This window comes from Aquarana catesbeiana, linkage group LG01 (genome assembly GCF_042186555.1).
Source record: "Aquarana catesbeiana isolate 2022-GZ linkage group LG01, ASM4218655v1, whole genome shotgun sequence".
NCBI classification, from domain to species: Eukaryota; Metazoa; Chordata; class Amphibia; order Anura; family Ranidae; genus Aquarana; species Aquarana catesbeiana.
The window spans coordinates 717,071,304-717,081,178 of record NC_133324.1 but is presented as its reverse complement, the minus strand read 5'-3'; positions in this window follow the sequence as shown (position 1 = coordinate 717,081,178).

Sequence of the window (9,875 nt, the reverse complement as noted above, 5' to 3'; positions counted from 1 at the left end):
AACTGTGGGAGGAGTTAGGGTGGTAAATTTGGCTATAATAATAAGAATAATATATATGTGAGATAACAGTAAGTGGTCTTGCTATGCAAGAACACTTAATAACTAGAAAAGGTACAATTTCTGGGGAAATTGTGAAAGTGTTCTTGCCTCTACAACTGGAGTGGGCGGAGTAACTGGGTGGGGTGGAGTGGCTTGAGTAACTGTGAAAAGTGTTAAAAAGCTTAATATTTTAAAAAGTATAAATAGTAGTAAAAAAGTTCCATCATTCGCTGAAAGAGCTGAACATTTTTTTCAAAAGTAATTTTTTTTTTCAAAAATGAATTTTTTTTAATCAAAAATGATTTTTTTTTCTTCAAAAATGATTTTTTTTTTCAAAAGTAATTTTTTTTTTCAAAAATGAATTTTTTTATTTCAAAAATAATTTTTTTTTCGAAATTATTATTTTTTTTAAAGTAATTTTTTTTTCAAAAATATTTTTTTTTTTCAAATATATTTTTTTTTCAAAAATAATTTTTTTTTTAAAAGAAATTTTTTTTTCAAAAATATTTTTTTTTTTTCAAAAATATTTTTTTTTTCAAATTTTTTTTTTTTTTTTTTCAAAAATGATTTTTTTTTTTCAAAAATTATTTTTTTACTTTTTTCAAAAATTTATTTTTTTTTTCAAAAATATTTTTTTTTTTACATGGGGCGGTCATAATGTTTTGGCTGATCATGGGGGGGTCATAATGTTTTGGCTGATCATGGGGTTGTCAGCTTTTGTCACTTCCCACTCTAGTTTTGAACATTTCGCCATTCATTCCTATAATCCAGCGCCCGACCCCCCCTTTTCTTACTTGAGCCTGATCCGACCCAGCGATATACGCAGGCGCAGCTGCTCCAGCCGCTGTCTCTCTCCTCATTGGTCAGACTGATAGCAGCAGGAACCAATGGCTGTCAATAAAATCTTGTGACACGGGAGCGGGGGGCGGGGTGAGTCCCTCTGTCTGTGTCAATGGACGCAGCAGCGGGACTCAGGAGCACCCCCGCACGGGTGCCCCAAGGTAAAGGGGCTTTCCGTGGGGGCACCCGACAAATAGGAGGGGCTTGGAGAACCAGCGGGGGATCCCAGAAGAAGAGGATCGGAACTGCTCTGTGCAAAACCATTGCACAGAGCAGGTAAGTATAGGCATGTTTTTTTTTTTTTTCTATGGGATTTTATTTAGAAATTTGTAGATGTTTTTATATAAAGAAATGTGTGTGTCCTCATGCTTTTTGGTTTTTGGATCTCAAGCAGCTTGTCTTCTTTTTTATTTGTACTTACCTTTTATTATAAGTCCTATGTCAGTCACATGATGTGTGGAGCCCTCTTCTTTATTTCTTCTCCTAGCAGTGGGCATTCCTCAATAATACAGATATATGTTAGCACTTTTCTCTGAATCTGAATGTTACTGCAGGGTGCCTTGGTAAAACTCAACTGGTAAGAGGATAGGCACTGGACTGAAGAGCAGGTAGGTCTGTGGGGATAGTGCTAAAGAGGAGGTGAGCATTGCAGACAGAACTGGATTTTTCTTTTTTTTAATTCTTGTGTATTTTATTTTTTTAAGAAAAAATTACAATCAGGCTTTAGAACAGAACCTACCTCTTGCCTCCTTAATGTAATCTCTTACACTGGTGTTTTTATACAAACAGGGCCGGACTGGCCTACCGGGATACCGGGAAATATCCCGGTAGGCTGGCTGCACAAAGTACCGCTGGGGCCGCTCACTGCCTGTGTCAGCATCAGCAATCTAAAGAGCAGCAGCGGCGGCTGTTATGTCACTCACTGTCTGTGTGTGTCTCCGGGGCCGCTCACTGCCTGTGTCCTGACCTAAAGATCAGCAGCGGTGGCCGCCGCTGCTGTACTATGCCATGGCTGCCTGTGTCACTCACTGTCTCCTCCGTTCGGGCGCCGGCGCGCCGCCCACCACACTCATCATGCCTCGCTCTGTCTGTGTGCCTGTGTGCCTGAGGGGGAGGAGCAGGAGAACGCCGTGCTGCTCCATTTTGCCTCGTCCCGTGCGGCGCTAGCCAGCACCGCCCACTATCTGCACGAGGAGAGAATATCAGTGAATGGCCGGCAGTGCAGCTGCTACAGCACAAAAATTAAGGTATTAAAAATCTCTCTCTCTCTCCCCCTCTCTCTCTCTCCCCCCATCTCTCTCTCTCCCCCCCCCTCTCTCTCTCTCCCCCCTCTCTCTCTCTCTCCCTCTCTCTCCCCCCCTCTCTCTCTCTCTCCCCCTCTCTCTCTCTCTCTCCTCTCTCTCTCTCTCCTCTCTCTCTCTCTCCCCCCCCCTCCCCCCCCCCCCCTCTCTCTCTCTCTCTCTCTCCCATGTTTTGTTCAAGTGCCAGATTATCTTTGAAAAGCTGTATACCATCAAACGCTGCCACTGTGCCCATAGATTGCCAACACTGTGCCCTGCCCATCAAACGCTGCCACTGTACCATCAAACGCAGCCACTGTACCATCAAACGCAGCCACTGTACCCATAAATTGCCACCACTGTGCCCATTAAACGCTGCCACTGTACCATCAAACGCAGCCACTGTACCATCAAACGCAGCCACTGTACCCATAAATTGCCACCACTGTGCCCATTAAACGCTACCACTGTACCATCAAACGCAGCCACTGTACCATCAAATGCAGCCACTGTACCCATCAATTGCAGCCACTGTACCCATAAATTGCCACCACTGTGCCCATTAAACGCAGCCACTGTACCATCAAACGCAGCCACTGTACCATCAAACGCAGCCACTGTACCCATAAATTGCCACCACTGTGCCCATTAAACACAGTCACTGTGCCCATCAAACGCTGCCACTGTACCCATAAATTGCTGCCACTGTGCCCCATCAAACGCAGCCACTGTACCCATTAATTGCAGCCACTGTGCCCATTAAACGCTGCCACTGTACCATCAAACGCAGCCACTGTACCATCAAACGCAGCCACTGCACCCATAAATTGCCACCACTGTGCCCATTAAACGCTGCCACTGTGCCCATCAAACGCAGCCACTGTACCATCAAACACAGCCACTGTACCCACAAATTGCCACCACTGTGCCCATTAAACACAGCCACTGTGCCCATCAAACGCAGCCACTGTACCATCAAACGCAGCCACTGTACCCATAAATTGCCGCCACTGTGCCCATCAAACGCAGCCACTGTGCCCATCAAACGCAGCCACTGTGCCCATCAAACGCAGCCACTGTAACCATCAATTGCCGCCAGTTTGCCCCATCAATTGCCACCAGTTTGCCCATTAAATCCTGCCAGTGTCCCCCCCGCCCGGCACTTACCTGTCTCAGGTCAGCGCGTTACTCCACGCTCCCTCTGATAGGCATCCAATCACAGCGCCTGTCGCTTCAGCCAATCAGGTGACAGGTAACCAGACCCAGTGCACCTGATTGGCTGAGAGGCGGGTCAGTGTTAGGGAAGCGATTTATTTGATTTCCTAACACAGCACTGTGTAAGCAGCAAACGCACAGCAGTGTGCCCGCTGTTTACCAATTTGGAAGCCTATTAGAGCTGACGGCTCTAATCAGGCACTTCTAAAAACACCCCCGCCGCTGTAATTCACATGCCCGATGCCCAACAAGGGTGCCGGACACCTGAATAGGAATCTGTCTATTGAAGATTGATGGGTGCAATGGACGCACCGCCACTGCCCAGTTGTATTTCCCCTGGGTGAGGAAATCCCACCATGTTTTACATTATACATTCCTATACACTGTGTGCCCTATAAAAAGGAGGTGGGCATTAAGGGACAGAGTGGTGTGCAGGCAATTTGTTTTATTTTTTGTGTGCATTACAGGGCACTTTCACCCCCTTCCTTCCCAGGCCAATTTTCAGCTTTCAGTGCTGTCACACTTTCAATGACAATTGCGCGGTCATGCAACGCTGTTCACACAAATAGAGCTTTCTTTTGGTGATATGTGTCTTATCTATATATAATGCACTCTTTAAATGTGCTTTAAAATGCATGGTTTTCCATTTTATGAACAAAAAAATAATGACGTTATGCTGTTGGGCTGGTATAATAATGCTATGGGGCTGGTATGACATTTTTTCCAGGGCTGGTTTTCATTCCCAGTCTGGCCCTGTATACAAAAACACTGCAGCCTTTGGTGTTAATTATTTGGCTTGATGATTTCATAAATACTCTCTACCTTTATTCATCTGAATATAAGAAACAAGCTATTTTGACCAAAAATGTAATCCTAAAATCCTAATCTTATAAATGTTATACATGCCTTTTGTGCAATAAATAATTGTACTGGTGTTTCTGTACATGTTTCTTTAAGATATAATTATTCAATCAAATATAAGTGTACAAATTCAACATGTGCTCTCTGCTTAGAAACTTTCTCTGTGTGCATTAGGAGCTGGATGCCATTAGGTAATTCCTAAAAACCAATATATCTGTCATCCAATGCTCTATAGCCATAGTTAGGCATGCTTAATGGATGAGGGATGCTCGGCCTTCTTCTCCATAGGGGTTCATAAGACGTGACCTACATAGAAGAGCAGGACAAATTTAGATTAATCACATAACTGAAAGAACAAGTACACATATTTAATATCAGTCTTTTAAAAGTAAATATTGGTGAAGAAAATTATGTTGAAATCTGAAAACCTAAGTATACAGATAGCTAAAGAGATAAGATGTACATTGACATAGATGGAAAATATCAATTTATGCCAAAAAACTACATTTAAAATATTATCATGTTTATGATCACAATGTTCAGAGTAATTCTGCTCCAACTTGGATATACATAAATCGAAATTGTAGCACACCTGTGGCACAGTGGTGTAGTGGGTAGCACTCTCGCCTAGCAGTAAAAAGGGTTGCTGGTTTGAACCACAACATTACCTGCCTAGAGTTTGCATATTCTCCCTGTGCCTGTGTGGGTTTCCTCCCACACTCCAAAGACATGCTGGTAGGTAAATTGGCCCTAGTATATGAATGTGAGTTGGGGACCTGAGATTATGGGCTCCTTGAGGGTAGGGACCAATGTTAGTGTGCGATGTATGTGTGGAGCACTGCGTAATTTGACGGTGCTATATGGGTACCTTAAATAAATAATAATATAATAGATGAGCATCTTAATGAGGCACAATGTACAGGGATACATTGGACATGCACCCACACTCTCTCAGGTTGCACTGGTGTCTTTATTCAACCTTACTAACTATGTAACCCAGTTTTTCTGTATGAATAGCATTGAGCACATTCAAAATCTGGGGCTGTATTTATAAGGGGTTTATTATATAGGGAATATATGTGAAGCGCCCTATTCCCGTAGGAGTGGCAGAGTCCGGTTGCAAGACTGGCAATGGTAGACCTCTTATTGCACAGGTCCCAGGCATGTGAGCTATGATTCGCAGTGTCCGCAGCGGGCCCAGGCATGGACTCCCACTGTAGGCTTCTGGCATGCAGGGCACAGCATGCAGAGCTGCTCCACGCAGTCTACTACTCCGAGCGCCAGTCCTCCGGTGAGCTCCAGGCGGATGCCAGTGTCCACGAGGACTTGGTCCTGCTGATCAGTTTGCTGCATGGCTGGCGTACTCTGAACGCGCATCGCCATCTTCCTCTGCCTTGTGTATGGCGCGTGGCATGCTGACTGCTGACACCCTCTCCTCTAGGGCGTGGATCCGCCCCTCAGCTTGTTGACTCAGTGCACGAGGAACTGTAACTCTACATTTGTTGGTCGCACCACAGCGACACCTGGTGGCAGGCTTCGTAGAACTGCAGGTTACAGCAGCTAACTAACTTTTATACAGTGGAAATGTTCCTTGTGATGCCCTCACTGTAAGAGAAATAGTCCCTGTATTGTCTCCGGTACCACACCACCCCCTGTGGCCATGTTTCCAAGGGCAACAGCGGCACCCACAACTCCATCACATTCCCGACTGTGCAGCAGGCAAATTGTAGCAATAAGTGGCGATGCTGGCACTGTACCCACACCAGGCATCTCTGTATGTGGCAAGGTGCCGTCGGTAATGGTCCCCTGAGACTATCCGGGTTACAGTCACTGTATTGCTGGGACTGTCTGTGAGGTTGCTGGGGGCAACGGACTTGCAGGAAAGTAAAATCTTGGTGGGACCTCCATGAAGCGCCCTACTCCCATAGGAGAGGCTAAAAGTTTGTTCTTCCCTGAAGTTTGTTCCATTACCCCCTTTCCCCTCCAAAGATACGACACGCAGACAGTCATTAAACTTGTTGAACTATGTACATCTTTATTGCGGTTCCATGTCAAATGCTGCATTGCACTGGAAAGTCACTCTGAATAACTTCCAGTGTTTTGAGTAATGAGAAATACAACATTTAATCCTGAACAAAAGAAGCCTTTGTTAGTAAAACTTCCATCTGGCATAAATTCTCTGTTGTGTAATGCATCTCTCCTTCCTCCTGTTAGTCACCACTTCCTGACTGCACAGTACTTCTGGTTTAACTCCATGAACGATACTCTAAATAAAGTCCAGGAGATGACTTTTGGATTCCTCCAGGGTATTAGTTCTCTAAGGCCCAGCCCTGTTCTCCTGAACCCTCACACTAATCCCTATAAAGCCTTCAGAAGCACTGTTCCCCCGGGTTACACTCACATGTGTTGCTGAGCGACCATCCATGAAGCACATAGAAAAGTCCTCTCCCAGTCTCCTTTTTGTGTCAGTATAGCGACTGTTCCATAAAGAATCTCCTGCAGTCTCTTCTCCACCTGCATCTCTCCTCCATAGCATGCTTCCCCCTCCCCCGAAGGGGAGAGCACCAAAGCTGTGTCCGAACTACATCCTTCCTCCTGGATCTCTCAAACTCCCATGAATCAAGACCCCCAGGAAGCATGTGACCAAGCCTTAAATAGAAGTCCCGCCCCTGCCCAAACAAATTAATGATTGGTCCAAAGGGGTCTTTCAGAAACTACCTGTCACTCTAACTTGTATTCCTCCCATTCTCCAGATCAAAACATGGAAAAATAGAGGAAACTGCTCAAGCAAAGTGCAAGGGGTCACACCCTCCTCTACTCTAGTAAACCTCCCATGCCAATCAAACCCACCAGCTTACACTGCAGGGTAAAACACTGGCTATTTTGGCCTATTTCTACACCTAACTCACTATTATAGCACTCACCTAAACAGGTGGGCGCTACATATGGTTGATCCTTAATTGTTTTTTGTTAATTTAGATGTCATATGCCAGCACCCAAGTGCACTGTATTTGGGGTGTAACAGAGAAATTATCCACCATAACCCTGAATTTCACATATAGAGGTGTTCTCAATCCAAACATGCAAAAACATAGCTGTTTTAACAATTGGTTCTGCTTGTAGCTGGGGCAGGATGAAAGAGGCTGTTATGCATGATGTCAGCTCCCAAAAAGTACATCCAGTCACCCGCTGCAAACCTAGTGGGCAGCACAGTGGTGTAGTGGGTAGCACTCTTGCCTAGCAGTAAAAAGGGTCACTGGTTCAAATCCCAACCATGACACTACCTGCATGGAGTTTGCATGTTCTCCCTGTGCCTGTGTGGGTTTCCTCCCACACTCCAAAGACATGCTGGTAGGTTAATTGGCTTCTGTTCAAAATTTGGCCCTAGTATATGAATGTGAGTTGGGGACCTTGGATTGTTGGCTCCTTGAGTGTAAGGACCAATGTGGGTGTACGATGTATGTGTGGAGCGCTGCGTGAATTGGCAGCGCTATATGGGTACCTTAAATAAATAGGGATGATTGTAGATCTGCACTCACTCAGGATGGACTGGTGTCTTTATTCAACCTTACTAACTATGTAACCATGTACTGTCTGAAAAAAATATACTGTAAACTGACAAGGCATTGTACACATTTTCTTTCTTTATTTAATACATTTAAAAAAACAGTCAATTAAAATGAAATATTGTACATTAATGCTTTGCATTCTTTTGGCTCTTTTTTATATGTTTTCTTCTATCTATTTACATACTATTAAAAAAATAAATAATTGTTGCTTACAGACCGAAACTAGCTTAAGCTATTACACACAAAACTATAATAAGTCACATATGTGACTTATCAAAGTGGCTCATTCCTCATCTGACAGTTTCAGCCTCTTAGGGCGGCAATACATGGAACAAATCTCGGCCGGTTGAGCAGGAACCGGTCGAGATTCAAACCTTTAATGGGCAGGCTGCAAGTTGATGAATGGATTAACTTGGGTACAACCAGCCTATTGGATTTGCTTCAGATTATCCCAAGCAGCTGCTATAGCCGCTAGCATTAATCACTGTCTTCTCCCGGTGGGGTGGTTCTCCCCCAGCCAGGAGAAGACAATTGCTTGGCTGGAGGGATTCCTCTGTCAGCACTGTCTGTGTTGATGGGGGAATCGTGTAAATTTCTTTCCTGCAACCACCGTCTATGCAGGGCCAGTGCTACCACTAGGCGAACTAGGCGGCTGCCTAGGGCACACTGCCTGTCTAGGGCACAACCACGGCCGCTGGTTCCTACTGTTTGACCTTGACCTACAGTATTCCCTGTGGTATTTTTTTTTTTTTTTTTAATTCCTGGGTCTTCGGGGTCATGCAGACAGGTTGTCCCGCTCTCCCTGTTGGCTCCAATACCTGGACCTTGGTATGCTGCCATCCTGCCCTCTTTCAAGATGGCAACGGTGGTCATTGGTTCTGCTGTGGGTCTCGGATGGGGTACTGGTGTGGGCGGTGCATTCTCTCCCATGGGGAGTATATAGGATGGTTTGGTAGGTCATTCGGCCTTGTGGAGGCACTGGTGGTACTACCCTTTGTTTCTTTCCCTGGATGGTGCAGGTGGAATGGTAAGCCTGTCGCAGCTTTGTGTTCATTCAGGAGCTGCATTTCGCTGCACACTAACTCTGTTACTCTAAGTTTTTTACATCTTTACATCTCCTATATTTCTTCACAGATTAAACATTGGTGATTGGGATGGGGGGGCTGGTCTTGCCTGGGGCACAAAATAGTTTAGCACCGGCCCTGCATCTATGGGCTGCCTTAGAAGGCAGCATCTGCTGTGCTCTTTTTTGGTTAAGAGTGCTAATAGTTCTCTGGAAAACATATGTATTAAATGTTAACTTGGAAAACATAAAATTATTTTATATAGTAAACAGTAACAATATCTGATATAAAGTCCAAAAATCTTAAAACGACAACTAAAAATAAAACTTTATAATTTCGCTTTGAGGTGTTCCTAGGATCAGTTTTGAAATAATAGCTTTTGTTTAAAACTTAAGAAATGTACTATAGGTACAGTATATGAAATCCAAACCAGTTTTGGGCTTGGAGGAAAAAATGCAACAGCAGGACCGAAGGACACTGGCTTTAACCCAGACAGTTATCAGCAGCAAAGCAAAAGTCCACACTTACAAAACAAAACTCAAATGCTTCTTTGCAGATCAATATAGTTCCAGTAAAAAGAAATGCGCTTAGGTCAGCCGGGCAAACTTCAGTATATCAGGGTTCAATCACAATGGCACCACAGGGCCCAGCCAGCAATGGAACATTCAGACATGAGTTTGTTTTGTTCAAATTCACACAAGTGAAGCAATCAGTACTGTCAACACTCCCCCTCTCTCTACCTCCTACTGTTTCTTTTAGGGTAGATTTGGATGTGTATCAAAATTCACGGCTCCTCTGAAGAGCAATCCTTAATCTAGGAGTTTTTGAAAGGTGGTGAGGAGGCAATGCAATGCCCCCTCACCCCTGTTTTCAACCCCATTTTCGCTAACAAATTAAATGCAACTGCATGCATTGCACACGGTTGTGGAGCATTGGTGGCGCCTTTGGTTTGCTTAAAGCGCAACTACACTTTTGTTGAAAAAAAAGAAACATTCCCCCCTGGGTGA